This window comes from Drosophila kikkawai, chromosome 2L, assembly GCF_030179895.1.
Source record: "Drosophila kikkawai strain 14028-0561.14 chromosome 2L, DkikHiC1v2, whole genome shotgun sequence".
NCBI classification, from domain to species: domain Eukaryota; kingdom Metazoa; phylum Arthropoda; class Insecta; order Diptera; family Drosophilidae; genus Drosophila; species Drosophila kikkawai.
Window position 1 is genome coordinate 3044716 of NC_091728.1, and position 16562 is coordinate 3061277.

Genomic DNA, 16562 nt, shown 5'->3' on the forward strand with positions numbered 1-16562 from the left:
TGTCAAACTGTAAACATAATAAGTATAGGTAAAATGTAATGAAATAATATCTGCAAGGGTATACAAACTTCGGCGTGCCGAAGTTAGCTTCCTTTCTTGTTACGCTTGAAATCTGCGCAGTTTGTAAAACACACCTGAAACCGATCGAAAACATATCGCAAGACAACGTGTCAGCGATTTTTCACTGTTGCCCGGTTGCTTTGTTTGTTTGTTTGTTAAACTTTAATGACAAAAAGCTAAAAATAAACTAGCAAACAAAGCAGAAAAAAATGCTTATGAACAGCCATAACTAAAACAACAACTGAGCTTTGTTCGCTCTTTGCAAAATCAGCACAAAGAAGTATACATTTTAGTTACAAGAAAATACGTAGAAACGTAAAGAAAGTCACGTATCCTTGGAGTGCCCTTGGAAATTATCATATATCACCGAAGGCCCGGAAAACAATGAGTTTCTTATCACTAGCTCCGATTTCGCATTATTTATTTTAAAAAAGGAATAGGTTTAAACTTTAAAAGGGTATTTTTATATATAGAGAAAACAAATTTCTTTATTAATCAAATAATGAAGTAATATTAATATAACCATCCATTTTGTTCCTGCAAGATCTCAAGTTTTGATTTATCTTTTTTGCTGTTTTTTTACCCTTATCAGTGATACTGATATAGCAACAAATGGTTTTTTATCGAACTTCTTTGCATAATACAATGAAAATATCATGTGTATCCATGTGAAACATATTTATTTTTATACCCAGTATAAACAAGGGCTTAGTCCCTGAGTCTTCATTGATTATTCCGTGAGCGGACAAGGGCACTCAACAAGAGAGATGGCACTACGTCCACTGAAAAAAATGGCACTACTAGAATAACCGCTATTTAAGCTCAATAAATTTACAAGTAATTGAATAATTAATCTTACTTTAAAACTTTAGATTTTAAGTAGTTTAACTATAGTCTGTAAGAGTTGTTGTTTTATACGGACAAAGGAATCATACTTTATTTTTTATTTGCTTTATTATTATTTTTTTCCTTTTTTTATAGTATTTATTTAGTCATTTATTTATTTTTTATTTCTTTTTTGTTCGTTATTTGTGAAGCTATAAAAATATTAATACCCTTTTTTCACTAAAAGTAAGGGGTATAAAAACACCTGAAAACCGTTCATATTCCAAGGCGCCGCCTTTGGAATTTGTCGATTGTGCAATCGCGATATTCGTAGGCGGCATAAATCCATAAATAAACAATAATAAATCGCGGACAATAATTGCATATTAAAAAGGTGCTCTTACATGTTGGACGATGAAACGATGTGAAGAGATTCCAGAAAATCCGGGAGAACTGATGCCCGCGTCTGTTTCTTCTGCTTCCTCTTCTTACGATGATCAGCCGGCTTTGCGAAGAAAGTTTGTCCGGATTCCACTTGTTGATTGCAGCCTCTCTCTATATGTATGAATATATTTCTCTCTTTTTCACTCGCGTACTTTTCTCGTTAATTCACAGGAAGCACAAAATTAAGGCTGAACATAAAAATGCAGGCGACGGCACACGAAACTTCGTCCAAAAGGCCTGCACTTTTCCTGCTTTTCTTTTCACTTCTGTCTTGTCTTTTCACTAGATTTTCTATTAAAATTGGGCATTAAAATTTAAACGCAGAACACGAAAGCAAAGCAAAAGGTTGAGTGGAGAAGAGCGCGATGAAACACACAAGTCAGCGATCAAACAAGTGTATTTTTCGCTCTCTCTCATCCACGCTCCCGCGCTCAGCCGATTTTGTTATCACCTGAGTAAAGTACAGTGGGGCCTGATAGATATGAGAACTTTCTAAAGCCAGCAACAACTTTTAATAATATTTAAATTTATGAATTTTTGTACTCTGCATATGAACTTTAACAATTTTTGATACATTCACTTTCGGTTGCCTTTAAGCCACTGCGTAAGCTTCACTGTACTCGCAAGCTCTCTCTTGGTTCACTCTCTCGCCGCTCCGCATAGTTTGCAACAACAACGCGTGTTGCTAAAAATAGAAGCGCGGCGGCGAGACAGAAACAGAAGACAGAAAAACAACAACAAAAACATCGAGGCGAAGGCGGCAACGCTCACAAATTGAAAAGAATTGCGTGTGTGGGGCAAAACTACAAAAAAGAAAAACACAGCACAAGGAGGAGTAAGAAAAGGAGAGCTAAAATCAGGAGGGAGAGGGGGCGGGGGCTTTTATTAAAATATATTTCAAGAAAACAGAGGAAGAATGCGAAACGAATAAAGTGCGACGCAAAAATGCATTTCAAAGAGGAAGAAGAACAAAAGAGTGGGAGTTGGGCAAAGAAAATGCAATTGAAGCTTTGATTGATGCCCTGGAAAAGATCTTCGTGGGGAGAATATTTTACAGGGAAATCCGCGAACCCGACAGAAATGTGATTTTCCACTCGCATTTATGCATGCATTTAATTGCAGCCTGCGTTTTAATTTATTCACTATTTTTTTCCACTATAAAAATTCCGAGACCAGAGAGAGGAGGCACTCTCTATCAGTCTTCCTCTTTTTCTCTTCCATTCTTCGCACTCCTTCGCTAGTTAATGCATATCACTAAAACTGCACTCGTAATTTACATTTGTTTCAACTAAAACTATTGGCCATTAGTTTAATTACAATTTAATGACAAATAGTTGCACATATGGAATTGTGTTCTTTTTTCACTAAGAATTGAGCACGCTAGATCGTACGACTAGCCAAAACAACAACTAACCGAATAATACCAACACACACACAAGCAAAGCGCGGCGAAAAAGCGCCGCAGATCGAACGAAGTGAACACGACGAGAGAAAAAAAGAAACTAAGGCGAGCGAGAGCGAGAGCTGCAAACCATATCTGTTTGGGTACAGTGGTCACCGTAGGATTGGTCTATCAAAAAAGCAATTGTTTAAAAGTTTTGAAAAATATTTTTGGTAATCGTACAAATAAACACTTTATTGTTTTTTATATTTATGAATTTTATTTTTAATTTATTTTATTATATTATATTGTCTGCAGTTAATAAACTTTGAGCCACTGTATAGTTTCGGACCCAGAGAGAGAGAGAGAAGGTGCTCCAAAGAGAATAGAGCAGAGCAGGTAACTGATAAAATGGGGAAAAGAGATTATACACATACAGGTTGCGATCAGTATAAAGAACACAAATAAATGTGATAATATTAAATTAAAATATTTAGGGTGAATTATTTATACAATACTTATTAATACTTTGTGACAAACACGTTGAAATTGATACCGATTAGGAGAGTACTAAATGGGTTCGTCCAGCTCACAATATATTAAAAATATATTTATCAATTGTTCATGAGAAATGTAAATGTGTTGCCACGCTGTGGAAGGTCCTTCAGTTTTATCTGAATGAATGAACATTGCAGATATTGCTCTGAGTAATCTTGTTTTTTTTTCAGAAAATTATATCAATAAATCTATTCATCTTTGGATATTTTGAATTTTATTCAGAACCAATTTTAAATATTATTATAATTTATTAATATTATTTTTTACTAAAACTAATAAAGAGAGAAACACAACACATTTACATAAAGAGTAAAAGGTGCCCCCACAGAGAGTGGAGCAGAAACGAACTCTCTTGATTTGGGGCTCTTTAATAATTCTAGTAAATCAGGTGTCACAAATTGGTTCCATCGATTACAAGTGGCTGCTACCTGTACTGGTCACCTCATCTCGTGAGTGGGTCAAAGCCAAATGTTAATACGGTAAGAGATCGGTGCTAATTCCAAATTAATCCGGAATTATGAATGACCATTTTTGGACTTTAATTGCAGTGAGCGCACGCTGAACATCAATTTAAGTTGAATTCAAGAAAAGCAGAAAACAGTTAATAAAACTTTTTTATTAAAAAAAGAAAGCCAAAATACAAAACGAATGTACATACATATGTACCTAATCCAAAAACAAATTGGATGTAATTAAGAAAATTTTCTGCTGAATAATAAAAATATGCATTTTCTTATCATTTTCAACGCCAGGATCACTTCTTATTAGACGTTTTAATATGGCAAATAAGAAAATATGCAGCGCCTTTTTACAAATATTGACAAACGACGAGGATATTAAGGAGCGCCATTATACAAACTTAGTTTTATTCTCGAACTAAGTTTTTCAGAACAGCGCCACTTTAGGACGTTTTCGAAACAAGTACTTTCAAATAAAACTACAGAGGGCGCTAGACACTTATTTCCCTTTATATCCTTGCTAAATATAAGTATCTCTTTCTCATCAATGCTACACTAGGCGTAGGGGAAAAAGAGATGGCTAGCAGCCCAGCCATTTTCTGAGCGAAAATAGGGGCGGAGTCTAGAGACAAAGGGGAAATTATTTAAGGGGAATTTATATTCGGCAAAGATTGTGATTGGAAAAAGGGAAATTGTCATATGTTATTGCTAAATTAATTTAAAATTATTAAAGAATTGGATAATAAATAAATTAAATAAATACAAAATTAAATTCCTAAAATGTTGTAATGTTTAATAAATACAATTAATGTGCAACGAAATTATGGATTTAATTAATTATTTTAAAGTTTTGTAAATACCACTTTACAACTTTTAAGATAAAAAAATCAATTGTAATATTTTTTTTATTAACTATTCAGCCATTAATACAATTTAAATTAATAAAATTAATTATTTTAATTTATGTATGGTTTTTTTAATATTTAATTTTAAAAATAACATTTTAGAGCCAAGAAAAACAGATCTCGTTGCGAAAATGATCCCAACAGGGACTTTTTTTGCTTCCGTCCCCTCTGGCAGCTGCGCTGCTGCCGCTGCCTCTGTCGACGGCGCTGCTATCGGCCAACTACAAGTCAGCTGCGAAGAGAGAGAGAAAGGGATATCTAAGAGATGGGGGGGCCAAAGCTAAGGAAGAATGAGAGGATAACGAAGCTGTGGAGAAAGCAGCGGCAGGCAGCAGGAGAAGGGGGTGGAGCAAGAGGCAGGCAGCAAAAGTTGATTAGATGGATTTCGTTTGGTTTTTGTGTTTTTAATCACACACCAATTTCATTTATTAAATCTTCGCATCAGCATTTCATTTTTGCCTGCTCCTCCTCGGTTCCTCCCTCCTTCTCTTTTTCCCTCTGTGTGCGTGGCGGCGCTGCTGCTATCTTTTTTGCCTTGTTTTCTACCGACGGCATTTTTGTTGTCTTGTCTCTCTCTCTCTCTATCGGTTGCTTCTGTCTGTCTGTTTGTTTGTTTGTGTTTTTGTTGCTCTTTCACTCATTGTCACGAGCAATTGCTTTCTCTCTTGCCCCACCTCTCTCCAACCAGCGTGCCTCCCTTTCGCACTCTTCTGCGGTGGCAAAACTTTTTACAAAATGAAATTGTTTTCGTATTAACAATTTCATTAAAATTAAATTACTTTTATTATTCCGACGGAATCGGAGCGACCGTAAAGGAGTGGGAGAGAGAGAGAGAGAGTATTTCCATTTTTTCTTCTCCCCTTTCTCCACCAAAAAGCTTGGCGTCCGATTTCTTCAGCTGTCAAACAAATTAATTGCGCTTTTAATTGATTTCGTTGGGGGTGTGTCAGAGAGAGATAGAATATATAAGAGAAGAGAAGAAAGGAAGGGTTAAGAAAGAAAATTACGGAGATCTAACTAATCGGTTTAAAATATAAATAAATTACGAATTAATAAACAGAAATTAAATGTTTTATTTTGAAAATTAATAAGTACAATTTATTTTTAAAAGAAGAAATAGAAGATTTACTAAATAAAACCAGCAAAAGGATAATAATTCTTAATAATCAAGCAATTCTTGGTTTTAAAAGCTTAATTTTTTGTATAAGAATTTCCACAAAAATACACCAAAATTTAAATAAACCATTTTATTAAAATGTTTCAGCTTATAGAACCTATTAAAATAAAACCAATAAGAAATAAAACCAAATATATAACTTTCTTCACCGACGAGAAGCACTTAATACGTGCAATAAAAACGAATGCAGAAATAATATCCGCCGTAAATAAGGAATTCGCCACTTATGTGTAGGGCCGTGCAATAAATAAAATATCATAAATAAGATATATCCTGGACTCGTTTTCCCTCCCTGCCAAATAAATAAATAACTTTGAATAAGCCGGGATCCCAAACCAAATCCTCCTGGGCCGCAGCAGCTCCTGCTCCTTTCACTCTAATTCTGTTTAGCCATTTATTTTATTTAGGCATTTCATAGAGCGATTACCATTCCACCACGATGCTCCTCTTACCCCACTTCCTCCGAATGGATATGGATTCTCCGGGAGCTCTGCTCTCTTTTAGCCAAATGATGCGTAGGCCATAAAAACGAAAGGGCAGCGCGCGAAGGAGTCTCGGCCATTTGGTTAGGCACAGTGGGCGTGGCAACGGACGACTTTGTTGGTCATAAGAATAAAATGTTCACTGGGAAAAATAAGGTAACATAAGATAAGATATTGAAGTTTATTTTTTATTATTTATTTATTTTTTCAAATTATTTTTAAGAGTTTTATTTCAATTTTTAAAATTTAACCGGTGAAATATTAAGAAAATAAAATTTTAAATTTAATAAAATAATAATTTGTAAAATTAATTATAATTATAATTAATTACAATATAATAATAATAATGATAATAATGCAAATAGTGGTACTTCATAAGCATCTTAAAAATAAAATAAATAAAAAACTAAATTCATAAATATTTTTCTGTGTCTAAGAAATTTTTTTTTGATGGCGCCAATAAATTTGCCGTGGCTCCTTTAAGGCCTACAAATGCGAGTTGAAATGTCGCATCATAAATAAAATGGAATCGTTTTCCAGGGTGGGGAGGGAGGTAGTCCAAGGAGTGGCCTTCAAATAAACCGCAATGCAATTTGGCCTAAAAGAAGTTAATAAAATTCACAGCAATGGAATGGGATTGGTCCTTCGGTTGATTTTTTCCGAGGGTTTCCCCGGGAAAAACTGGAGTGCTCGCCCGGCTATTCATTTTCGGAGGCTGCGCCATTTTGGCTTTGGAAAATTTATAAACGTAATTGAGAAGCCTTCAGCCGGCCCCCAGCCCTTGCCTCCTCCTTCTCCTTCCGACCATTTTCACTGGCCGCACGTAAAATGCATTAACTGCTTCTTCTTCTTCTTGGCTCGTCCTGGTCCAGGATTCGTATCCGGTTACAGCCACACTGCATGGGCTGGTGCCACTCCTGGCCAAGTCCGAGGCACTCGCGCAATTTGGTTTTCGAAAAATAAGCAATTTGTAAATTGAAAATGGTCGTTCCGGCAGGAAAAGTGGGTTGAGCCGGGTGGGGGGGTAGGAAAATTGCAGTTACATGCGGCCATTTACTACGTGGGCGTAAGGGGCGTGGCTGGCTGGCTAGAACCGGCAGCAGCAATAACAACAACAGTAACAGCAACGCGGAAGCTGGAAATTAATTATTTGCCATTAAGGCTAAGTAGATGATATAAAAAGTGGCGTGGCGGCAAAGAGCAAAGGGAGAGGGAGAGGAGGACAGGAAAATGGTTTGGGAAAATGAGGGGAAAATGGTAAGAAATGGGGGTTGGGGCCTGACTTCTTTGCAGGCAATTTAGACAGTCAAGTGCCCATATAAATTACATAAATTTCACCCAGGACAAGGCAAAGTACGTACATACGTAAGTAGTGAAAAATTGTGAAAATGCTTGGAGGAAGGCGGAAAAAACGCCTTAGCCTTGTCACTCCACTATTTTCTAAGCTGCGCCGTTAATAAACGCTTTTTGCTAAGTAAGAAGTTAGAAGTAACTGGTCTTTTATAATTAATTGCATTCAGACAGTCCATAGATAACTAAATATTATTTAAAAATATTTATTAAATAGCTAAGTTAGCTTATTAAATTTAAAATGTATTAGAAATTATGCAAAGATATATTTTAGTATTTTATATTTAAGTTTTACATGTTCTAGCATATTTTAAAAAATTTTTTAAAGTGAATTTTAAGTCCCTAAATAATTTTTGTGGCATATTGGACTAGAATATTTTTGAAATATGATCCCTAAATGAAATATTCTATGCTTTCTACTTTGAATTACATAAGAAACTCATTTAATTAACGAACTTTATACTGTGAAAAAATTCTTTAAAAAAAAAAACCAAAACCTGTGCACTATGCAGTTCGAGAATAAATATATATAAATATCTGCAGCGTTGCAGTTGCAGGAAAAATCTCCTTGGCCATGGCACGCCCCCTCCTGCTGTGGCTGCTGGCGTCCAAAACGAATCCCAGACTAATCTATTATGGAGCAGGTAATTCCACTAAAACGAACCAACCAAGAAAAGCCCCGGGAAGACTCCAAAACACAATCAAAGAGGACAAAAATAAAGAAAACAAAATTTAAGCTCAAAATGAAATGAAACTCGGATTGGAAATGAAACTAAAACACAAACTAATGATGGGAGAATGAGGCGGGGGTGGAAGCAAAGCTAACAATAGACAAACTCATAAATCAGGGCGCCAATTTGCGAGCCTGACAGGCTCCTTTCCTCCCACCGCAGGAAAGGAAAGGAAAGCACAGGACGTAGGGAGAGCCAAAAGAAACGAAATAGTTTGCCAGCACGCCCCAAAAAGTCAAATCTAGAGGGAGGAGGCAGGGGCACTGCGAAAAATTATACAGATACAATCGGGAAAATAACTTTGACAGTTTTTTAAAGTAAATTAATTTAGTTTTTCAAATCAATCATATTTTTTAAGAAAAATAAATCAATAACTATATAATATTAAATTTTTCTTTTAAAATCTTTGCTAGAAAATAAAAAAAAATGTCTTAAAAGTAGGACAGAACATTTTTTAAATGCTAATTTAATTAATCCTTAAAATCAAATTTCCAGCTGCACCCACTTTTCCGCTCAGTGCAAAGAGGCGCAGAATAGGGACTGCAGGAGGCAACAAATTCATTTCGTAATTGTGGCCAACGACCCAAGGGGTGAAACGAGGGGGCTAGAGGTCGTCCTAGATGGGGGAGGGTGTGTGTGTGTGTGGTAGGGGGCGGGGGCGTTGGACAGTTAGAGGAGCCCATTCAGGCAAACAATAATAAATGGGATCCAAGATGGCGTCACTGGGATTGGGAATTGCGATTATAGCGGGACCCACAAAGAAGTAAGAGAGGGAATGCCCAAACTGGCTATTTTTTTGGGGCGGCTCTCTCAATAAATTAAGTGAAATTCACTTAGCTATTGTTTGTGCGTGTGCGGCAAAGATGAGAAATTAATATAAATAAATTGAGTTGTCAAGAAAAAGGACGAAAAGAAAAGCAGAAGGTGAAGAAGAAGAAGCAGCGAAGGCTAGAAGATATGGGGAAGGCTGAAAAATGATATGCGAAATAAATTCCAACGGTGAGTAATCGTTTTCTTATTGTTACTGTTGTTGCTCTGCTTGCTCTCACCCTAAATGAAGAGGGGGAAGCGAGAACACCCAAAAGCCCCAAAAGCCGCTGCTTCTTCTTCTCCTTCTCCACCCACCTTTCTTTCCTCTCTTTCATTCACCACACTTAACGATGAAAATCCAATTTAAGACTGCCTCAGTTGTTTGCTCTCTCTCTCTCTTGCTCTCTCTGGCTCCCCTTTCCCCCTTGGGGATATCCATCCTCGTCTTGCGTCTCGCTTGCTCCCGCCTGCCACGTTGCCACCTAAATAAAGTGTAATAAAATAAAGTAGATAGGACATGAGCGGGGTTTGGAGGCGACAGTCGGTCTTCTTCTATCCCTTTTGCTTGTTGTTTTTTTCGCTTCTCCTCTCTGCCGCTGCTGTCCCTGCCCCCCCTTCTTGTTTTTGTGAGCTCTCCATGCCGAAAATTCAATTTCCACAATGAAAATGCGCGAGAAAATTGTCTTACATACCAACGACGACGAGTAAAACCCCCAAACCAGCTCCCCACTCCGTCACGCACTGGTGCGAGCGAGCGAGAGGCGGTGTTAGTGTGCGAGCGAGCGAGACAGGTGCAGCCTTGTGCTTTGGTTTGCTGACTGTGCAGCGCCTGCGCCTGTTGGCTGGCTGGTCAAAAAAATAATGGGAAATGGCAAAGGCGGCGCTTAGGGGCACAAAGCGTTGCCTCATTCTCAACCCTCTCGGGCTGGGACTCTCCCTCAGCTTCTGCCACCCCATCTCTGTCCCACCCGCAGCCATCTTTCTGCCGACGCAGATCTAATTTGCAGCATGCTTCGCAGTCGACAGCGCTGTCAACATCGGCGACTGCGGCAGGCACCGTTAGATCATTCGCATTCTGATGTTCCACGCGTTCGGTTCAACGGCATATCCAACAGCATCCACACACCAATCAGCTGACGAGCAACCGCAAAACAATTTACAAATGCTCAAAATACGTAACATAATACGGGATTAAAAACAAAGTTTAAATATTAAAAGGAAGACCATTGCCGTCGGCCATAAGAACTTGAATAATCTGAAAAACTTGATTATCTAAAAAAGTGTGTTTTCTAAACGCCACAAGTGTGTTCCTCCTCCCTAAACTGAAAACTGAAATCAAACTCCATTTTGCGGCCTATTAAGTCCCACATCGACTGTGTAAATTTAGCAGTGGAATCTCTATAAACTTTTCCTCACATCCTTAACTGATTGTTAAGAACTTTTTGGCCCCAACAACAACTTCTTGGAAAGTTTCTCACCTTTGTCTTCCACACGTGTGAGAGTTGTTCGTGCTGTGAAAACTAAGGGAAAAGTCAAACCCCAAACCCAAACTCAAATAGAACTCAGCTAAAAGGCGAAAAAAGCCCACGCCGAAAGGATTTTCTTCTGTGACACGCTTGAAGAATTGCTGTCAAAATTTTCACGGACGGTAATAAGGTGAGTTTTGTTTAAAAATATATTTTGAGGATGATATTTGATAAAGTTTATAGATTTGAAGGAGATTTTATAAGGATATTGCGGGGAATTTAATGATTTAAGACTTCAAAAGGCTTAAAAATTAAGATCAATGGGTCTATTTACGAAAACCGAAATGTAATAAATGCTTAGAAATTTTAACTAAATTTTTTTATTATCAAGGATACCTTATATTACATATTCAAAATTATACTATGATAAAATGGATAAAATTAAGAATATTTTGGGTCGAAATTTATCATAGAAAGGCATTTTACCAGGTTTGTTTCTTTAATAATTTTGCAAATTTTGTAAGAATATTATTCCTATTATTTAAATATAATACTATTTTATTAAAATACTCATAAAAACACTTAAACTAAAATATATAACGAGATAATTCTCCAACAAAGAAAGGAAACCCTTTTCCTTACCCCCAAATTCCCCTTCATATCACAGGGCACACATCACAAATTTTGGCTTATAATTTATTTAGACGCTTTTAATTTGCATTAAGGAAATTTCCTAATGAGTTCCAAATGCGATAATAATCTCAGCTCTCAAGTGTGCCCGAGTGCTTAGTCCCTTTTCTCGTCCTGAAGTGTCCTGGACCGTGTGTGTGTGCGCTTGTGTGCGGGTTGAGTAAAGTGTCTGGCAAAAGTGTTTGTCCCGATGCCTTTCCTGTGAGAAATCGCACAAAATTTTGTGAAACACTCAAAGTAAAATCCGACAAAAAAAACCAAGCAAGGGATTGGAGGCGAAAAAAGAATTAAGACCGACTGGAAATTGGCGCATGAATAAAGGATTGCGATTCGGATTCGGATTCAAAAGGAAGTCGTCGCCTCTCGCGAGCTGTGAAACTCCCCCGCTTAATTGAAGACAGACCAAAAGTTGATCACTCCGCAAATGCAGTTTGAATAATTGATGGTAATTAAGAGAGGGGGAAAAAACGGGAAGGAGACCCAGACGGGCACCAAAATCAATGGCAAATGGCAATAATTCGCCACAGAGAGAGAGAGAGAGAGAGAGGAGAGGAGCGAAAAAAAGGGAAAAAGGGAAAACGAAGTTTCAAATTAAATTGATCAACCGCAAATTAATTGGCAGCCATGCAAACGTTCAGGCTCCACACCCCCACCCCCCCTTTCAATTGGAGTCCACAAGCGATTTTTGTTTCTCTTTTCCCCATGGCAATCGTTCCAATCGTGTGCATGTATGTACATGTATGCACTTGTTCATTTGTATGGGGAATATTGGGAAAAAAAATTTGAAAAAATAATAGAAAGCGAACCCCAAAATCTATGGTAAAAGCTGGGGGTCGAGTTAGCTGGCAAATAAAATACAATTTGGCATAAATTTAAATTAGCAAATGGAATTATCATAGGAGAACCGAGTCCCGCAGCCGAAGGAGGTTAGTTCGGCCATGTTTATTGATTGCTTGATTGAATTGAACAGCGAATTGGTAAATGGCCAAATTGATGGATGCCCCCTATTTCCACATACACATTTACATATTTTCAATATGCAAATTGGGGAGGTATAGAGTTAGGAATTTTTATTGATAAACTAATAAAATATCAAAAGATTATAGTTTAAGGGAATTTAAGGTAATTTCATTATGTTTTTTATTGTCTTAAAAACTAGAAGTTGCAGTGAAATATTTTATTTACAATTTAAAAAGTTTGTGAAATATTTACATTTTTAAGAAGCAATAAAATTAAATGGTTTTTAAAAACTGTATTACAAAATAAATTCTTAAAAAATTAAACAAAATTATTGACTGCTTTTTTAGCCTAAATAAAATAGGAAAAGCTTTATAAAAAACTCCAGCACGTCTTAATTAAAAATAAAAAAAGGAAATCATCAAATTTACTAATCAAAAAAATTAAAATAGAAATTATGCATTTAATGTCTTATAAAAAAAAACCTTCTGTAAAAAGGACCCTTTATTTTTCCCCGAAAAACATATAAAAATATTAAGAAATTTATTTAAAAAGATTATAAATTTCTTATATATATTTTCTTCAACACGATCGTTCTCATTGAAGATGAATTGTTCCCTCCCCTCAGTACCTCCCCCCCTTTTGGGTTTATTAATCACTTAACGACCCCCCGCAAAGCTTTATTTTTATATGTGAACCAACACCAGTTCTCCCTCCTTCTTTTTCCCCCTTTTTTTTATTTGTCACAAGCAGAACAAATGCACAAAACAATTTGCTTTAATTAAACAGAAAATTCAATCAAAATATTTATAAAACAACAACAACAAAAACACGAACCAAGTCGGAGGGGGGTTTGGGTGATCACAGGCTTTTCCCTACCCATGCGGGCGCCCCGAAGATGACGACATATACCGCATATTACATATAAAATTGAAGGGTTGCCAAAGGCAGATCGCATTCTGAGTTTTAGCTTTGGAGTTCGGGATAAATTGGTGACACTTGGACACGAACTGAAGAAAATATAAAGCACTGTAAGATAAATTTGTTAGAACTATAGATTTTATATAAAAAAGAATGAAATATACTTGTTGAAATAATTATATATTTAAATTAATTATGAAATCAAAAATATTATATTTAAACCTTTTTAAATCTGTAACATCAAGCTTTGTTTTTATTTTTCCCTCTGTTTAGTAGAGGGTGCAACATAATTCAATTTACTAAACATTTTGCACTGCAATTTCCAGTCGCTGATTTGTTGGTGGGTGGCACTGGCACCGTCAGTGGCATCATTCCGGTCCGCTTTCCAGATCGGCCTGTATATATGCATTTAAGTCTGGGGCTCTGATTCTAGGCGCGAGCCAATTGACACAATCAAATTTTCGAAGCTCACAAATTCGCTTAATGCGCCGCCGCAAGACAAAAACAAAAAAAGAAAAACCAAAACTGCAATCAACACTGTACGAAAAAAGGGGGGAAAAGAGGTAAATTGGGGGTGGGTCACTAGGCAAATAGTTTGACTGAGACAGAGGGTATGGCTTCGAATGGAAGTGTGAAAATTGGATGGGATTTTTAAGAGGTTTTGTTGATGGGAACTCTTTTGTTCACAAGGTTTTCTAAAAATATGTTCTGAAATTTGTATCTATATCTTAAAATTTGATATATGTATCGAAGATAATGATACCAAGCACATGAGTGCTATATTTTCTTTCAATATATCATAAAGACTTTGCCTCATTTCCTAAATACCTAGTCTTCACTGTGCTCATATCAAAAAACCCACTCTAAGTTGGATCATCAGTGGCAGACTCTGCGCCAGTTTAGTTTGATTATGCTGGACAGACGGACAGACAGACGGACGGACAAACGGACAGTTCTAAAAACGGATGCACTTTACTTCGGTGGCAAAAGTGATAACCTCATCACACTGCCACCCACCTAGCCTCCCCCCTTTGCCAGCTTGCATTTCCATATCATCATCACACCTCAAAAACGAAAAAAAAAAAGGAAATGGAGGAGCAAAAACTAGAACTAAGCGTATGTGTGGGCGGTCGGTAGGCAATTTTGCAAATGCGTTTAAGTGGCTCTAATGCCAGCGGGGGCGGGGAGGGGGCGGGGCATAGGGATGCGCACGTGGATACGTACATATAAACCCCCCACCCACATAAATGATATACCCGGGCACTGGCAGTCTGGCAGCGAATTATGCCACTTTTCCGCACTGCACAAATGCCGAGATACAATTGTATCTGTGCGTCTCGTTTAGTCGCGATTTGGAAACTGAAACTGAGATTCAAGCGACCGATAAACCTATTACGAGGCGCTGGCCCTGAACGAAAGGAGGTCGGGTCCAGTCCGGTCGGTCGTCGATGGTCAAGCTGACCTTCACAAGGCTGTGTTTGGAGAAATGAGAGGAAAATATTTATTTAAATATTTTGTAGAAGGTACTGTAAGTAGAGATTTAAATATTTAAAATTATTTGAAAGTATATTTTGTGTATTGTATCTTGAATCCATGGGATGTATCTATGTATCTATTCCGTAAAAGTAAAGAAAACATTTTAAAAATTTCCTTTTAAAATAAACAATAAATAAAGTTACTAAATTAGCTAAGGTTCCATATTTCCTAAAATAAAAATCTTAGAAAGGTTTTATTTTCCCTTGACAAGATCACTTAGATACAATTTTTCAAAATAACTTTTTCTGCTTTAAAAAAGAAGTATCTTTCACATATTATTTATATATTTTTTTATGAAAGAACTATAAGTTGGAATTTAAATATTTAAAATTGTTCAAAAGAACATATTGTATCTTGTATAATTTATCCATGGGATGTATCTGTTCCTTAAGAGTATATTTTAAATAGAAACCATTTAAAAAATGTATTTTTTGTGTGGTTTTTAAATAAATAATTAAGAAAGTAAGCTAAATTAGGGATGCTTCAAAATTTCCTATAAAAATATCTAAAAAAGGCTTTAATTTCCCTGTGACAAAATCATTTAGATACATCTATTGTAAAGTATCTTTTTTCTGCTTTAAAAAAACAAGTATCTTTCAGATATTTTTCTGGTTGACAATTCCCCCTTCTGGAAGCCCCCCTTTTCCTCTGCCCCCAGCTTTGCTGGGTGTTGCACTCGCTGATTGACTTGTGTTTCCCATTTTTAATTTGGTTAATTCAAATTAATCAAGCGACTGTTGATAATTCCATGCCTGCCGGGCGAAATGCATTTGTTGCATGGAAAAATGGAAAGTGCATTGGCATTGGAGTCCAGACTCATACATATTCATATATATATATATGTATATATGTTGATATAAAGTCATATTCATTCGCATTCAATGTTGTTGTTGTCGTTGTTGCTGTCCAGACGCATTTCCCACTTTGTTGTTTGGCTCAATTAATGCAATTGCTCGACTTTTTTTGTTTGTCTCTTTCGCTGCTCCCGTTATTGTTGTTATTTTTATTGTTGTTGTTGTTGTCATTCCGTGACATTATTAATTTATATTTATATTACTTTTTATAGCTGCTGCAGCTGTTGCATAATGCCCTCAGCATTTATTGCTTCAACGACAGCAGCAGCAGCAGCGGCATTAAATTGCATTATATTCTGTGATGCGTTTTAATTAATTTTGAGTTAATTTTGTATTTTATTATTATTATTTGGTCATATGGCCAGGGCACTCTCAATGCACAAATTGAGGGATAAATGTGGATTTTTGAAATCAAATCTGATTGATTTTGGGTTTTGGATCCTTTAGGGAAGTTGTTTGGTACATTTATTTGGGGGTCTATGGAAATTATTATAGGAAATGTATAAACAAATTTACAGCAAATATTTCAAAAATTATTATAATTATCTTCGATAGATATTGTATTAAAATCTATGCCAGGTTTATATATTAGACACTTCAAATAATTGAATAACAAGAAAGGAAACTAACTTCGGGAGGCCGAAATTTGTATACCCTTGCTGTTTGCCATAGGATCGGTCATTCAATCAAAAATCTATCATAACTAAGCCAAAAAAGTATCAAATTCAATACGGAAAGCTTTTCTGTGCTAGTTTTTTCTAGGGTCACATTTCACATTTTAAGACAGCAATATTTTTGCCAATTTCTTCTTTGACAATTGAACCATTTTAAGACCTCATAAAAAAAAAAAAAATTAAAAAATTTGTTTTCTGCTAAATATAGCAAGGTCGACTCAGCTTTTTGTGCTGATCAAGAATATATATGATTTATAGGGTCGGAAATGACTCCTTCGCTGAC

General features: G+C 36.3%; 2 protein-coding genes across 4 annotated transcripts in view; one reads left to right on the top strand and one right to left on the bottom strand.

Annotated features, from left to right (window-relative positions):
• Positions 1-2829, bottom strand: part of for (cGMP-dependent protein kinase for) — a 36568-nt gene extending 33739 nt beyond the window's left edge. For all 3 annotated transcript variants that reach the window (XR_011445911.1, XR_011445910.1, XM_017182907.2), the window contains exons 1-2: positions 2744-2829; positions 1290-1620 (exon numbers count right to left, since the gene is read on the bottom strand). The gene's annotated coding sequence lies outside the window, so the exon portion shown is untranslated. The remainder of the gene's footprint in view (positions 1-1289; positions 1621-2743) is intronic.
• A 7655-nt stretch (positions 2830-10484) lies between these two features.
• The window catches only part of Drgx (Dorsal root ganglia homeobox), a 42696-nt gene continuing 36618 nt past the window's right edge, over positions 10485-16562 (top strand). Inside the window, exon 1 of the mRNA XM_017183019.3 lies at positions 10485-10837. The gene's annotated coding sequence lies outside the window, so the exon portion shown is untranslated. The remainder of the gene's footprint in view (positions 10838-16562) is intronic.